The following is a 17,721-nucleotide window of genomic DNA, read 5'->3' as shown; positions in this document are numbered from 1 at the left end:
TAACTAAGTACAAAAATTACCTGCATACGAATTCTAAAACACAGAAATAAACAATGTGAGAGCATAACACATAAAACATATATACACAGAGATTTTCCCTTGGATCCCAAAACCGGGACTATCAGCTTGATTTTTCATTATGTTCATTTCAATGTTATAATACATATTTATACATACCGAAGCATCTAATACCATGGACCGAAAAACCATCACATCCAAAAACATGTGCAAAAATCGTGCACAAAACCATAGGTGGGTCCGCCCAACCTAACATAGGGTCCAAAACCAAAATTTTCTGGGGCACTACCCCGGACCCCATAAAGTGGGGTTATGGGTATGCCTCAAACCCCCTGTGACCCCGTCTCACTACACAATCGGCGCAACAAAGGGGGGCTTCGCCCCCCCTCTAATCCCCCTGTTAACTACGCGGGCTAGTCGTGGAAAGAATATAACACAACCCAACAATGACGTGGCACCAACTCTCAGCCTAGGTCATGATATTATATGTAGTGATAAACATTAAGAACATTGAATAATTGTGTACCTATATAACTCAATAGCCACCTCGGGGTGGTCAAATCCGTGGTGTTTAAGGAAGCATTTTATAAACAAATTAATGTGGCTACGGGATTGTGTAATGTTTTTATGTATTTGGAAGGGTAAAGTTTCTATACATATCTAAGGTAAATATAGTTAATTTTATTTTATTTTTTGTATGGGGGTAAGCATGTTATAGTATCTAAGGTAAATATAGTTAAATAATTTTATTTTATTTTGTCAATGTTTTTATGTGTTTTGAAGGGTAAAGTTTCTATGCATATCTAAGGTAGATATAATTAATTTTTTTTTTTTTTTTTTGTCTATTGAGGTAAGCATGTTATAGTATCTAAGGTAAATATAGTTAAATAATTTTATTTTTTTGTTTGTTGGGGTAAGCATGTTATTATCGTATTATTTTATTATTTTTAAATGTAAATATTTCCCTCATATTGAGGTGAGTTGTAGAGAATGCAATAATAAATAATACTTACATTAACATATTAAAAAATAGTAATAACAAAAAACACCAATGTTTAGCATAAATAAAATATGAAATTTCCATTTTACTTTTAAATCAAATTTATATAGAGAAATAAAGCTATTAAAAGTAAACAAGAAGCAATTTACTTTTAAGTAAGAAGAAATACGCAATTCTTTTACTATTTAATATAGAGTTGACACATGACATGTAAAAATAATATGATTAATATTACATTATATCTAATATATTATATGCTTAGATAACATATAATATTTAAAACACCATAATAATAATAACATAAAATATTTTAATAAAAAATTAAAATATTTAAATATTTTTGTTAAATAACATAATTTTATATTTCAAAAATAACTATCATTTATATTTTCGTAAATAAAAATATAACTCTCCATAAATTAAAATAATATAATATAATAATATTTATTTTAAATCACATTCTAATAATTAAAAATTATATTACCTATTTAAATATAATTAAATTATAATTAATTTTTATAATATTTTATAATTTTTATTTTAATACTATAATTTTTTAAGATAACTTTAAAATTTATCAATCCAGATCTATATATAAATATATATAATTAATTTAAATTACTTATAAAGTTTTGTTGTTTAATATAAACATTCAAATATTTTATTTTATTTAATACGAACAATAAAATAATTTTTTAAAATTAATATACTCTAAACATGCAATGTGCATTATATCATTGTTACGTCATATCTATCAACTCCATAGGCAATTAACTACATAGCTCATCACGTAAAATACCCACTGAATCACTCTCGGTTCTTTTGTTTTCTTTTGGCCACAACATGCCAAGTGAGTTTTTTGGTTAAGTAAAGTTGAAAAGCTTGGCTTTGTTAGCTTATGAACCAAAGTGTTGTATAATCTTAATAAAATTTAAAAAATTGTATTATAGTTTAAAGTTGTATAATTTTAAGAAACTTTAAAATTTGTATTATAGTTTTATTGTTTAAATGTATAAATGATTTTAAAGTTAAATTTTAAAATCTTACCAAATTTTCGCTTACTCTTTTTGTCTCTTTTTTCTCCTAGTGAGTTTTCCAAAAGAAAAAAAATTTTTTTTAGTTTTTTGTTTTTAAAGAATAAAGAGAGACTAATTGCCAATGGTTTTCTTAATCATTTTTTGTCACCAAATCTAATTTACAAAGTTTCTAAAAACAAAATAGCGGAGACTAATAAATTATTTACATTATTTGTGATGTTACATGCGCATATATATATGTGTGTGTGTTCTGTAATCTGGTTTATAATATAATATATCCTATTTAAAGAGAGAATTAATCTCTCTAGATACTTGGTAGATCTTCACGTGGAATAAATAAAAATACAATTACTAGTCTATACTAAATCATATTCCAAATAAACAACTATTTATGTAATTAAAATTACTACTTACCTAAATATAATTAAAACAATAAATTATTTAATAGTTTATATAGTTTTATTTTAAAATTATATTTTTTTTCAAATATACCTCTGCTCATACATATATATGTTGGTTTTGTTATATATATATATATATATATATATATATATATATAACTCTAATTTATATAATAAGGCCTATAATGATATTATATTATATTATAAAATAAATCATATTCCAAAATAAATACCTATATATTTAACTAATTTATATCCATTTTAATTCTTTATAATCTAGATTATTTAATTATACATAATTTAAATTACTTTATTTTTTGATATATAAACTTGAGGTATAACTATGACATTAAAATATTTTATTTATAACTAACAATCAAACATATTTTTTTAATTGATATATTTTTATTTTAACTATTATAGGACACCTAAACATATACATATCATGTGATATCAATCACATTATTTTTACATGGCATTGTCAACTCTATATAAAGGAAATATCAAAAATTACTTTATTTTACTTTTAATTATTTTATCTCTATATAAAGTGGATGTAAAATGAAGGTGGAAATTGAAGTAGTTTATTTATGGTTGACCTTGATTTTTTTTTTTATTACTAGTTTTTTATTTGTTATAAAATAATACTTACATTAACATATTAAAAATTAGTAATATCAAAAAAATCGTTGTTTGGCATAAATAAAATCTTCATTTTTTACTTTAGTTTTAAATCATATTTATATAAAGAAAAAAGCAATGGAATGTAAAAAAGAAGTAATTTACTTTTCAATAGAAAGTAACATGTAATTCTTTTACTACATAATGTGAGATTGACAAATGGCATGTAAAAATAATATTATTGATATTACATTATGCCTAATATATTATATGCTTAGTTAATATGTAATATTTAAAACAACAATATATTAATAACATAAAAATATTCTAATAAACCATCAATAAAATATTTCAGTGGACATATTAAATTGCATAATTTTATATTTCAGAAATAATTATCGTTTATATTTTCATACATCAAAATATAATTCTCCATAAAAGAAAATAAAATAAAATAATAATATTACATTTAAAATCTCATTCGAGTAATTAAGAAAGATATTACATACTTAAATATAATTAAATTACAATTAATTTTTATAATGTTTTATATACATTTTTTTAATACTATAATTTTTTTTCTAATATAACTTTCTTCATAAAAGTTATAAATTTAATTACTTATAAATTAAATTATATTGTTTTTCTTTATATAAATTTGGTATGAAACTTGGTTGTTTAATATAAACATTGACAAATTTTATTTATAACTAACAATAATTAAAAAAAAATTAATAATTGATTACATGAGATGAATTATATTATTGTTACATCATATCTATCAACTTCATAGGCAAGTAACTAGTAATTGCACTGCATGTTGCAATGGGAACGTTGTAAGGCAAGAGCGTAGGAAAGAGTAGCATAGAGGACCACATAATCTAGGAGAGGACATTGTTTAAAAAGAGAAGAATGGAATCTGGTGAGAGCTAGAATAGTGACATGCTTTCACCAACCCCGGTGGCCTCTTGTGGCAAGCTTATTTAGATTTGATCTCAACAAAAAGTGAAATGTTTCGATCTTGAAAAATGATAAGTTATATTTCTAAGAGCCTCTCACATACCATGGAAATCAAAACTCACTCATTTTAATAGGACTTACGGCCCAAATTTCACTATCGGAATGTTCTTCAAGTGGGTTCAAATTTCTTTATATAGTTCCTTCAAATAATATTGAGTCTTGTGGGATAATTCTTAGTTTGTATCTTAAATCATGGAGTCCAATCTTTGAGATGTCAACTCCATCAATGAAAATTCTCCCTCCTGTGGGTTCTACAATACGAATTAGTACTTGAAGTGTGAATTTGCCACTACTAGTCCATTCAATTATCCCAATCTTCTCTCCTCTAGGAAATTCACATGTGATACCTTTAAATACAAATGGAAGATGTGGTCCATATCAAACCTAATTGCATGTCCATGATAAAGTCAAATTTTTAGTAGCATAAGATTTCTCTTTATTATTAATATTTTAATTGGTGGGGTTGGGTACATTCTATTGAGCATACACCTATTCTTGAAGATGAGGTTTTTGATATACATGCCTTTAGACTTACTAACTAAAATTCCCATAGTTAATATGTCTATGATGAACATATAAAGATTTGGGACTACCTCCTCCTCTTCAAATTTAGTATGCAAAAGTGAATTTGAATTTTGAGATTTAGCATTTTTTTTAAAACCCTTCTTTTCTATTTTACCTTGTAAATACTCATACAAACTATAATTCATAAGCCACCTATGTCATTATTTCCATGCCCTTCAAAATACCATTCTTAGATTTTTTGCTTTGAAACTTCTTCGGGGAGCCTTTACTCATGGGGTCATTCAAGTAGGTAACATTATTAATTCAAATATATATGCATTATTTTTCTTTTCTTAAGAAAATTTACACTTCAATATTGATTGACTTACTTCCATTTAGGAATTCTCCATACATGCCCTTATCTTGCTATCGAAAGTGGTCCTCTTCAGTTATATTTCTTTAAGTGGTGTTTAGCATAACATATCTCTCTTGAGAATGTTGTATTTCCCTTTCTTTCCCCTTCTTATAGGACCACCCTTGCTTACGTAGATAAATTAACCCATCGATATTTAGCATTTATCATCTACCTAGACATACAACCTTCCTTTCATTAGTTCCCTAGCATGGTGACCCTTCTATGTTTTGGTGCCCATGCCATTCAATCATCCATATGATTAGGAGTTTATTAAGTCTACATCCTAGGGTTGAGCCTCATGCATGTCATTCAATCATCCACATGATTAGGAGTTTATTCAGTCTACATCCTAGGGTTTAGCATCATGCATCACTTCTCGGTGTGTTCATAGCCTTAACCCATAGATTCCCACACTATTGGCCAATATTTGTTGGATTATCACATAACCTTAGTTAAAAAAGGAGGCTTTTTTCTCAGGAAAGAAAAATCGATGGATTTTTTATTATATTGAAAAACAAGTACATAGTTCTATGTTCAAAATATCCAAAATATCCCTTTTTCAAATGTCTCCATGTTCGACATTCTAAGTATATACAAATACTAACTGCTACAACATTCAACAGATACAAACTATCATGAAGGCAGTGGTATTTTGAATTGTATCAGCTGTTGACTTATATGATTTTCTTCCTTGGCTTGCTATGGCACATATTGTATCAAAACATTTAGTCCCTCCATAAGAATAATGTGCGCTTGTCTATCACAATCTCTAATGAACCATCCCAACAGTTGGCCTTTCAACAAGCCAGTGAGTTTAGAAGTACAAGAAGCCCATATGCGGAATGGTCTCATCAAAATGGAGAAAGCTAAAATGTGTCGATAGGAAGAAAACACCATGGCTTTTAGTCCTCATGCATTCTCCTATGTACAATAGTAGTAATAGTTACCACTACATGGAAGGAAAAAGTGTGCGTGTTGTATTTGAGCCATGATTTGTCAAATACAAAGTTGATGTTGTGTTTGCAGGTCATATGAGGGATCGTATCAGTATTCAAATATAGCATATAACATTATAAATGAAGATTGTTCACCTACAAAAGACATATCGGCCCCAATCTATATAACTATTGGTGACTGTGGAAACCTTAAAGGACTGGTTGGAGTCTTCATCGAACCACAACCTACATAATCATCTTTCCGTGAGGTCAGTTATGGTCATGCTATGTTGGGGATCATAAACCACACCCATGCCTATTATTACTGGAACCACAATGATCATGGTGCACTTGTAGCATCAGATTCAATTTGTTTGCACAACCAATATTGGTCGAGTAAACTCCAAATCCATCCAAGGAATAGACCAATTGAAGCTCTTAAATCTCTGTGTGACCTATTGTAAAAGATTCTTCAAAAAGCATTGGGCATAACCGACGACAAACGCGTGGAAGTAAGGATGGGTTGTCATTATAGTATAGTGGTGTTAGAACTGAGGAGAAATCAAATGAATATTGTTCGGTGCTAATATAAGAAGAACAGGTTCCCTTAAATGATACATATTCCAAACCTCAGTGAGAGGAAAGATGGAGATGAAGTTCAAGATGAGTTTAATCCGTGAATCTCTGATTCCAACATGTGAGAAGATCACTCAACGAAGAGATCAATTAGCTAAATCGCACCTCAACATCTATCCCAGGAAAAGAGGAACGATTAACCAAAATAATTCCCTCTTTCGACATTCAGTTTCAAACTAATACTTTCGGAAAATCGTTAAAACTAATAATCTTGTATTTCCATTGGTTGCTAAAAAGGCCCAGTTTGTAATTCAATGTGATATAAGAGATTGTCGGGAGCAGGAGGCAGTCAATTAATTAATGAATTAGATAGCGATCCGACCAGAAACAATACATGGGAGAGGAAGGCGCAGAAGGGAAGAGGAGTTGTCCCAATGTAGCCTCACACAATTCATTAGTTGTGGATCACTCCTCTTGTCTTGCTGGAGCTAAGCAATTTTTGCCTAATGTAAAGATTTTTTTTTCCAGGAATTAATTAAGCAATTGTATCCATGAACTATCTACTTATTTTCTACATCTAATGATTCTGATTTCTGTGTGAACCAGACACTCAAAGAGGGTATGAGCTGGCTGGGTTGGCCGCTAGACCAACTCGACACTGCTCTCATCTTTTAAGCTAGATAGCATTTCAATTCTTGTTTGTTTGTTGTGTGAATTTGATTTATTTACAGTTTCTTTCTGCCTTCAATTAATGTCATTTAATTTGCTGCAACGTTTTCCTTTCATCTCTAAACTTCATTGATTTTCTGCATTAAGAAATTATTCATGTCCTTGAGATTTGTGCTTACACTTGGGATATTCCTCCAGTAGTTCTTATTTGCAAGATCTACTTATGCATTGATAAACTGTAATTGATTTATATTCCAGAACATGAAAATGATGTGAGTGATTATGGTTTTTGAGGTACTCACATATTCATTTAAACAATGCTTACAAAAAACCATATGTTACTTGTATGTCGTGGAGCCGATATTAATGAGAACAAATTGCAAACAATAATATTTACTTTCCTTTAACTTCTGGATAGTTCTCCATGATTTATTTCTAGGACAAGGAAGGTGAGAAATTCATATTAATCTAATTTCTTTCATGAGTTCATTTACACAGTAAATTTCCTTGTTATGTTGTTGATGCTTTCAAGTTAACTTTACACCAAATTAGTACAGGCAGAATTAGTGTAGGCAGAACTAGTGCAAGCATAATTGTTTTGAATTGCTTCCAGCATTTACAGTCCTTTTGTTGTTGAATTTAGGCTTCTGTGATCCATATCAAGTTTATGAGAAAAGTATTTCGGCATAAATCACATGATAGAGCATTTGTCAACACATTTCAAACCAAAAAGTGTGGTTCATGGTTAGGACAAGTTGAAGAACCAAATCATGGCTGCATATTTAAATAGGGAGAGCAAATCGTCCAACGGCTAAAAACAACTATATTGAAAAAACGGCTATATTGGGTCAGACTAAATAAATGGCTAAGAATTGACCAAAAAATGGCTAGATTTGACTATTCAATTTTTAATTATATAATAATATTAAATTAATATTTTATTACTTATCATAAGTTATTTAAGTGAAAAATTAACAAAGTTTGAGTTAATATTTATATTCCAATTTTCTAGAAATAATATTTAATATTATAATATTATTATAATAGTGCTATAATATAATCTTATTATAATCTTATTAGTCTTTTCGTTATTATGCCGACACTACTTTATTTCTAGTTCAGTTTTCCCTTCTATTTGCTTGTAATTAGAATTTCCTTTCACATTGATTGCTTGTATTTCCCATATGATTTTGACTACTTGAATTGATGTTTTCTTGAATTCTATTTAGTGTAGGATTTCATTTATTGATGATATTAAAATGCAAGATAGACTAGCATTTATTTTGCAGGTTGTGAGGGGCGTTCTCTGGCATTTCCATTGTTGTGTCTCAAAGTTCACAAACTTTCCAGATTGACAAATTAAATGTTGGTACATTTATAGACCCTATATTGCACCCAACATTTTGGTTCACAAACTTTCCAGATTGACAAATTAAATGTTGGTACATTTATAGACCCTATATTGCACCCAACATTTTGGCGCTGTTGCTGGGGAGGCGCTTAGGGGATTGACCTTGGTAACCTGCTGCAGTTTGGTTTTCTCTTTACCTAGTTTTTTTGCAAATTTTATTTACTTTGAATTTGTTTCTTTCCTACATTATTTTTATTTTTTTTCATTCTTATTTTTCATTTCTTGTGTGTTGTAAGAACCCCCCCTTTTGTCTACTCAACCACGTGCTAATATTATATACCAACTAGCTTGTAAAGATAAAGAAATGGTATTTTGAGGCATTTTTTTAATGAAGAGTTTTGAGGCTAATATGAATCATTCAATGCACCTATTTCACTAATTAGTTCCAAGGAAATTCAAAGAAGGAGTCTCGAAGTAGTACATGGAGAACCTCTTTTAGTTTGGCAATAAATTGAAAACATTGTTATTTTTGAATTTCCTATCAAAGATCTAGGAGTGGCTCAAATGCATAATACTTCCCCATCTGCACTACCAAAATTTCATGGTTTGGAAAATGAAGACCTAGATACATTCTTATTTTAGTTTGAAATACTTTGTAGAGGATATGGTTGTTGTACTAATTCTCAAAGGTTGCAAGTGTTTCCTCTTACTCTTAAAGGAGTAGCTCTCCGATGGTTCATGAGCCTTGGTGGGAACTGCATTCAAACATGGGAAGACATGAAGAATGTATTCTTGGAGAAATATCAAGACTATTGCCAGGCCGGTGAAGATATTTTTGGAATAAAACAAAGGGAAAATGAAAGCTTGGAGGATTATGTGGAGTGATTTAGATACAACATCCAAAAATCAAAACATAAGAATTTGGTAAAAGAGACCTTGAAAACACTCCTACTCAAAGGAATCAAAGATGAATTTTTAGAACCTTTAAATTTGATAGGAGAAGGTGATGTTTCTCACTTACCATATGATGATGTTTGTAAATTATGCATTAGTTATTCAAGAGGAATATCCAAGATCAGTAAGAATTCTAGAGAACTTTCTTCTCAATTTTTGGAATCTACTACAAAAATAGGAGCTACAAAATCTTTTCTAAATTTACAATTGGAAGATTTTTAGGAAGAATGGAAGCAGTGTAAGGAAGACCATTCAACAAATTATTTCCCATCACTGTCGGGGTTTCAATAGGTATTTAAGTAATCAAGTAAGGAAATAAATCGACCATGAGGTATAACTCAAAACTCATCATCATTTAATACTTGGAGTAATATTTATTGTCCCCAACAGGTTCCTCAACCCATCTACAAACCCACAATTCCATGGTAGACTTATAATCCTCCTTTGATTCAATACCCCACCATATTCCCACAATGGTCCTCTCCCTCGAACCAGATATTCCCACAACCTCAAGCATGGTTTGCAGCCTCCTCTCTCAGGAAATATCCCATGCAAATTCCATTATCTAAGCCACAACAGTTGCAATTTCCATCTAATGTACCACCATGTTATCCCTCTCTATGGTCCCAACCCTTTGTGCAACCAAACCCTAATTTCAACAATCAAGTTGCACGTGAATTTAAAACACCTATTTTTCCTACTCACTCCCCTATCAAATGTAATGCTATATCTTTTAGAGAGGGGAGAGGAGTGAATCTAGAAACTTCCCCTATTACCACACAACATTTACCTTGGGAAGAAACTTTAATCCATAAACCATTGGAGAAGCAATCCATGATTGCAACTTGTTTGGAAACTGTTGTTGAAACTCACAAAGAAGAAAACCTTAGAGTTTCCCTTAACCATCCTTGTCAATCTAAAGAGAGAAATCTTCAAGTTTTGGAATACCTATACAAGTTGGAGAACCATGAATATGTGTGTCCTATTAAATCCTGGTTACAAACAAATATTAGAACACCCCATTCCCTCAACATTCAAAAACTCTCAGTACCATATCAAGTAAATAAGTTGGTTTCTCATACTTCAATATGCATTAAAGTGTGCATTTTAAACCTAAGTGTGAGTATATTCAGTATATTTGTTATGCACATGGCTTCATGGGAAGTATGCATTCACTTAAAGGTGATATTTCTGTCTTTAAAAATAGGATAGGATAATAGGAGAATAACGAATAAAAATGCATAACAACACTCATGAGCTTGTGATTCCCTAAAAGAAAAACTTTTGAAATTTCTATTATCATGCACTCTCATGGTAAGACTTGTTAGAAGAAATTTACACTTAATACCTCATATTTTAAAGTGACTTTGATTGTTGATCAACATATCAGTCAATGATATTGTTTTAAGTTACATGTAATACTTTTTCCTATTCTAACAAACTATCATCCAGAAAAAATTTTCAAGTTCCTCTTCGAAGGGACTAGTGAAAAACCTCCTATCGTGGACCACACCTACAAAACTCTAAAAAGCTTTCATAAAGAACCCTGACATGATCAACTCAAGGAATATTTTTTGTCCTTATCTGAGATGTTTTTTAAATATGTTGTTAGCGTAGCATGACCAACCAGTAAAGAATAGTAATTAAAAACTTTTCATGCCATCATGTACTCTTAGGGAGTATAGTTGCTTCCCCACCTATTAAGTAACCCATCTGAGGTTAATCATAATCGGAGTTTTTTTAAAAACATAAATGAATTAGTTGAGGGATAAGTCTCATTGTGAGCTGACCTACTATGACCATGGGTCCTAAGGAGAATGAAATTACTGCACTAGTCACCAAGCCAGGGTAATGGCTTTCAGTTGAAAAACTAGAAGACAAGAGGTCTCATCGTGATTCGGCTTGTTCATTCTTGTTGGTTCTCATGAATGGCATTATCTATAGTTGGTTACCAAGCCACGACAATGGCCTTCAAGTAACTTCTAAAAAGAGAAAAAGTAAAATTTTCTTAAATGACTCTGAATCGATATCTAATAGGTGGGAAGCATTTCATAAGGTTAAAAGGTACCCATGTCGAGGCTATAAATGCCTGCTAGCAGCAGGGCCATGCTTGTGGTATTAAAGTTGAATCTACACTATAATTTACTTGGTTGTTTTTGCATTTCGTGAACTCACTATCAATCTCTTTGAGAATGGCTTTAAAATCCTTCTATTGTTATACCTTGGAGTTCTATCTTTTTGGAATGATTTTTATGTCTGCGGGTACCCTTAGTGTAGGTAATTCACTATGCCCAAGAAAGAGGAGCTTTAACTATACATGGATAATGGTAAAATGGTCACTATGGGAAGATATTACTATGCCTACTTTTAACACCATGCTTTTAAATCATGTCACTCACATTTACAATGAAGATTTTAAAGTGTAACTTCTGATCAAGGATGCCTGTGAGATATTCTTTTAGAAATTTTGAAAGTTAGCTATTTTATCCAAGTAATAACACCATCCATGCAATTTAGTTTTTAGCAGTTTTCATTTTAGGTTTTCTTGAAATTAGTTTAAGCAAATAAAGATTCCAGCAGACACTTTGTTTTAGAGCAAGCTTTATCTAGCGTAGGAAATGTGATCAAGAAAAATTGTAGGAAAATCATTTTGAATGCCTACAAATACTTCTAATTTTATTTTTTGCAAGGAAGTGACAGTACTAGATTTCATTGCATGAGGACATGCAAGATGGTCAGCATGGGGGGATGTTAGGTCTTAGTTTTGTCTTATTTTTATTTATTTCTCTCATGTTTTCGATTGGCTAAATGATTATTTTCGAAGAGTATTTGTTACGTCATTGTTTTAAAAGGATTAAAATAGCATTAATGAGATTTTAATTAAGGCTTATATGTTGCAGGATTGAAATTGGTTTTATTATACTTTGGGGCATGCATGCACCAGAGCATTCACATGTCTCCACCATTGCACTTACCTTCCTGCACCATGCACTGGGATTCCTACACTAGTTACAGTAGATTCCTGCACTATGTTGAACTCAAACCTGGTCTTATGCTCTATTCATGAAGGCAATGGTATTTTGAATTGTATCGAACGTAGACTTATATGATTTTGTTCCTTGGCTTGCTATGGTGCATATGATATCAAAACATTTAGTCCCTCCATAAGAATAATGTGCGCTTGTCTATCACAATCTCTAATGAACCATCTCAGCAGTTGGCCTTTCAACAAGCCAGTGAGTTCAGAATTACAAGAAGCCCATATGCAGAATGGTCTCATCAAAATGGAGAAAGCTAAAATGCATCGATGGGAAGAAAATACCATGGCTTTTACTCCTCATGCATTCTCCTATGTACAACACCAATAGTTACCACTACATGGAAGGAGAAATTATGCATGTTGTATTTGAGCCATGGTTTGTCAAATACAAAGTTGATGTCATGTTTGCAGGTCATATGAGCGATCGTATGGATATTCAAATATAGCATATAATATTATAAATGGAGATTTTTCACCTACAAAAAAGACATATTGGCCCCAATCTATATAACTATTGGTGATGGTGGAAACCTTAAAGGGTTGGCTAGAATCTTCATTGAACCAAAACCTGCATACTCATCTTTCTGCGAGGCCAGTTATGGCCATGCTATGTTGGAGATCATAAACCACACCCATGCTTATAATTACTGGAACCGCAACGAGGAGATCATAAACCACACCCATGCTTATTATTACTGGAACCGCAATGAGGATGATGTATTTGTAGCATCAGATTCAATTTGGTTTCACAACCGATATTGGTCGAGTAAACTCCAAATGCATCCAAGGAACATACCAAATGAAGCTCTTAAATATTTGCATTAGCTATTGTAAAAGATTCTTCAAAAAGCATTGGGCATAACCGGCGACAAACACGTGGAAGTAAGGATGGGCTATCATTATAGTATAGTGGTGTTGGAACTGAGGAGAACTCAAATGAATATTGTTTGGTACTAATATAAGAAGAACGGGTTCCCTCAAATGATAGGTATTCTAAACCTAAATCAATGCCAAGATGGAATTCAGAGTCAAGATTAAGTTAAAGACGAGTTTAATCCACGAATCTCTAATGCCGACCTGTGAGAAGCTCACTCAAGGAAGAGATCGATTAGCCAAATCGCACCTCAACAACTATCCCAGGAAGAGGGGAACGGTTCTCCAGAATCATTCCCTCTTTCGACATTCACTTTCAAACTAATACATAATTCAAAAAATTGTTAAAGCTAATAATCTTGTATTCCCATTGGTTGTTAAAAAGGCCCAGTTTGTAATTCAATGGATATAAGAGATTTTCGAGAGTAGGACGCAGTCAATTAGTTAATGAATTAGACAATGATCCAGCTAGGAACAGTGCCTGGGAGAGGAAGGCGCGGAAGGGAAGAGGAGCTGTCCTAATGTAACCTCATGAAATTCATTAGTTGTGGATCACTCCTCTTGTCTTGCTAGAGCTGAGCAATGTTTTCCTGATTGAAAGATTGTTTTTTTCCAGGAATTAATTAAGCAATTTTATCCATGAACTATCTACGTATTTTCTGCATCTAATGATTCTGATTTCTGTGTGAACCAGACACTCAAAGAGGGTGTGAGCTGGCTGGGTTGGCCTCCAGACCAGCTCGACACTGCTCTCATCTTTCAAGCTACATAGCATTTCGATTTTTTTTATTTGTTGTGTGAATTTGATTTATTTACAGTTTCTTTCTACCTTCAATTAATGTCATTTAATTTGCTGTAACATTTTCCTTTCAGCTCTAAACTGTAATTGATTTATATTACAAAACATGAAAATGATGTGAGTGATTATTGTTTTTGAGGTACTGACATATTCATTTAAACAATGCTTACAAAAAACCATATGTTACTTGTATGTCGTGGAGTCGATATTAATGAGAACAAATTGTGAACAATAATATTTACTTTCCTTTAACTTCTGGATAATTCTCCATGATTTATTTTTAGGACAAGGAAGGCGAGAAATTCATATTAATCTAATTTCTTTCATGAGTTCATTTACACAGTAAATTTCCTTGTTATTTTGCTGACGCTTTCAAGTTAACTTTACACCAAATTAGTACAGGCAGAATTAGTGCAGGTAGGACTAGTGCGAGAAGAATGGTTTTGAATTTCTTCCAGCATTTACAGTATTTTTGTTATTATGTCGGCACTACTTTATTTCTTGTTCAGTTTTCCCTTGTATTTGCTTGTAATTAGAATTTCCTTTCGCATTTATTGCTTGTATTTCCCGTATGATTTTGATTGCTTGGATTGATGTTTTCTTTAAATATGTTTAGTGCAGGATTTCATTTATTGATGAGATTAAAATGCAAGATAGACTAGCATTTATTTTGTAGGTTGTCAGGGGCTTTCTCTGGCATTTCTAGTGCTACGTCTCGAAGTTCACAAACTTTTCGAATTGAAAAATAAAATTTTGGTACATTTATAGACCCTATACTGCACCTAACAGCCTCCATTTCTACAAAGGCACAATCTCGGCCCTTCTCTTCTACATAGGCACTCTCGACCTTTCCTAGTAGCGTAGGTACACTTAGCCTCTTCCCAGCAGTGCTCACCCATAGAGCTCTCAACTCATCTCTTCAACTATGTTGCATTCCCCCAATTTTTTTCAATTACAATCCTATGTTTTTTTCTTTTGCTACACACGAAACAATGAAGTTCCTACTATCAATTTCATTGCTCAAGATTGCATTTAAACATGGCTCTCCATCCTAATGTTGCGTCCAATACATGACAATTATAGCTACATTAAATTGAAGATTTATATCTACGTACTTATCCACATTAACACTGAATTATTATTTCATCTGTGTACCACTGTAAGGATCTCCATTGTTCTTGATTACTTTACAGAGATCAGCATGTACCTATGGCATGAGGTTTGTGATCAAAGCTTCTACTCTTAGTAATATTTTCGCTTGAATTATTTATGTCATGCAGGGAAGATCAGAGGTGGCTTATTTCTATTCATGACAGACTCCACTAATTATTTTGTGCATTGTGGTCCTTGTTTCCATGCATGAATACTTCTTAGCTATTGTCTTTGAATTTATTTATCAAATCTAACTATTGACTTGTTTTCATGCTCAGAGGTGTTAAGCTCTTAACCAACTGTCGACGCATCTATGCCCGCATGATCAAATCATGGCAAATAGCCAAGTTGGCATATTTTCCAAATATGGCACATAGTGCTTAATGGCTATCGACTAACTCCAATCATTAAGCATATGTTGCTATCCCAAAGCCTGACAATTCTTTAAAATGAATTGCATACATCTTATGGGCTATCTCCATTACAGGTTCTGTTGAATTACAGTTCCTTCAATTGTTGTTCCTTTGGTTTAGCCCACTTTCCACTTGTCAATATAACTTAGCACCAGTCCCCTGACGCCTTTACTTTTTTTCTACCAATGGACTAGGTGATGTGACCTTTAGCTAGGCCTCTAGTTGTTAAAATTATTTATTGGCTTGCGAGGGGCTTGATTCCCCTCATAACCTTTCGTGCCCCTAGCTCTCTCTTGTAGTTATAACCTCATATCGATGCTTTAGCTCATAGCCCTATTTCTAAAACCTCCAGCCTCCCCCTAGCAAGTTGCGTTGTAAGGTGGGGTCCTCATACTTTAATGAGAGATAATACCATCACACCCAGACTAGCCCAATGTAAACCTGTCAGCCTCTTATAATTAGAACATCTGCTTGATAGCCCAACTAGAAATTCATGACTCTCAATTACAATTTCTTCTTGGCTTTAAACCTTCTAGTCTTCTAGGCTTTCGACCTTCCAAGGATTATTACCGCTAGCCTGACTCCTCACTATCTAGGTTGCTTATTAATAGAGTTATAGGCTTCTAGGCTTCTAGGAAGTCTCCATTAAGGAGCTTCACCATAGTTGGAAAAAAATGCCAAACTAACATGCCACTAAAATGTCTCCTAGCTGCTTTTGGCACTGCAAAAATGATTGTCAATAACTCTTGATCCAGGAGGCCATTTCTGGACTTCCATACATCGTTGGAATTCTCCTTTTGAGCACAGTCAAACTATGCCATTACTAGGACCATCTAATTTAACCTCTTGATGAAAAAATTCCTCCAAATCCTAGGTCTCCCTAACCATCATAGGAACAATATTTTGGCTTCTTACATCATCCTAATACTATGGTGGTTCTCTGCCAGAGATTGCAGCAACCATGGGACTCCCCCTGAGCTTGACACACCATGGACACTGATGTCGATCTAGTTGAAATCAATGCAAACATACTAAATTCCACCATCTATTTAGACAAGGAAAAATATCCAGCACAGCTCTCCCATGGGTGTTGACATCAATGCCAACACGCTCGCTGCCACTAGCCATCCATGCAATGCCATCTGTCCAATAGATAAAATATCTGAATGGAGGCTTTTGAGTGGAGAATTATTGTTAGGTCCCAATACTACTAGTGTAACCCCTTATTCTTATTAGTGAAATCACCCTATTATATTTTTGTGCCCATGTAGCCCCCATATTGTTATTATTGTTCCCCATAGAAGCTCACTATTGTTATTGTTGTGCCCTTACATTATTGTTGTTATGTAAACTCTGATTATATTATGACCCCTTAGAATCCTATATATGGAAAGGAGGTATTTTCATTTGTACCATCCAAGAATTGTTCATTTGTGTAATGTAAAGGAGGTTTCCCCCTCGAAGAGGTTGATTTTGAAGTCGTTGATCTTTCTCTTCTATCTTTTTGTGAGTTGGTTTCATAACATTTGATATCAGAGGCTTTAGATTCTAAGGTTTCGCTGCTCCAAACAGGTCATCGTGGAATTTTCACTATAATGTTTTCTCTACAAATTTTTAGAAGCTAAAACAAAACCCATTTGATCCACAATTTTTATAAAAACTCAGGTTTGAATTTCAGATCTTGTTTCTCTATATTTTCGGAGGTATGATATTAGGAATTTGGGGAATTTACAAGCTCCAGAATTCCATCGCAAACGGGTCATCGTGGAATTTTCGCTATCATGTTTTTTTGACAAAGGTTTAGACTCTAAAGTTAAAACCCATTTGACTAAAATTGTGATGAAGCTCGTGCTTGAATTTTAGATCTTTTTCGCTATATTTTCGAAGATATGGTCCAAGCAATTTAGGTTTTTGGTAGGCTCCCGAATTAATCCCAAACAGGT

This window comes from Pinus tabuliformis, chromosome 8 (assembly GCF_031772625.1).
Source record: "Pinus tabuliformis cultivar Carrire ecotype Pingquan chromosome 8, CPIR1, whole genome shotgun sequence".
In the NCBI taxonomy this organism is placed as follows: Eukaryota; Viridiplantae; Streptophyta; class Pinopsida; order Pinales; family Pinaceae; genus Pinus; species Pinus tabuliformis.
This window is presented reverse-complemented; position numbering follows the sequence as displayed.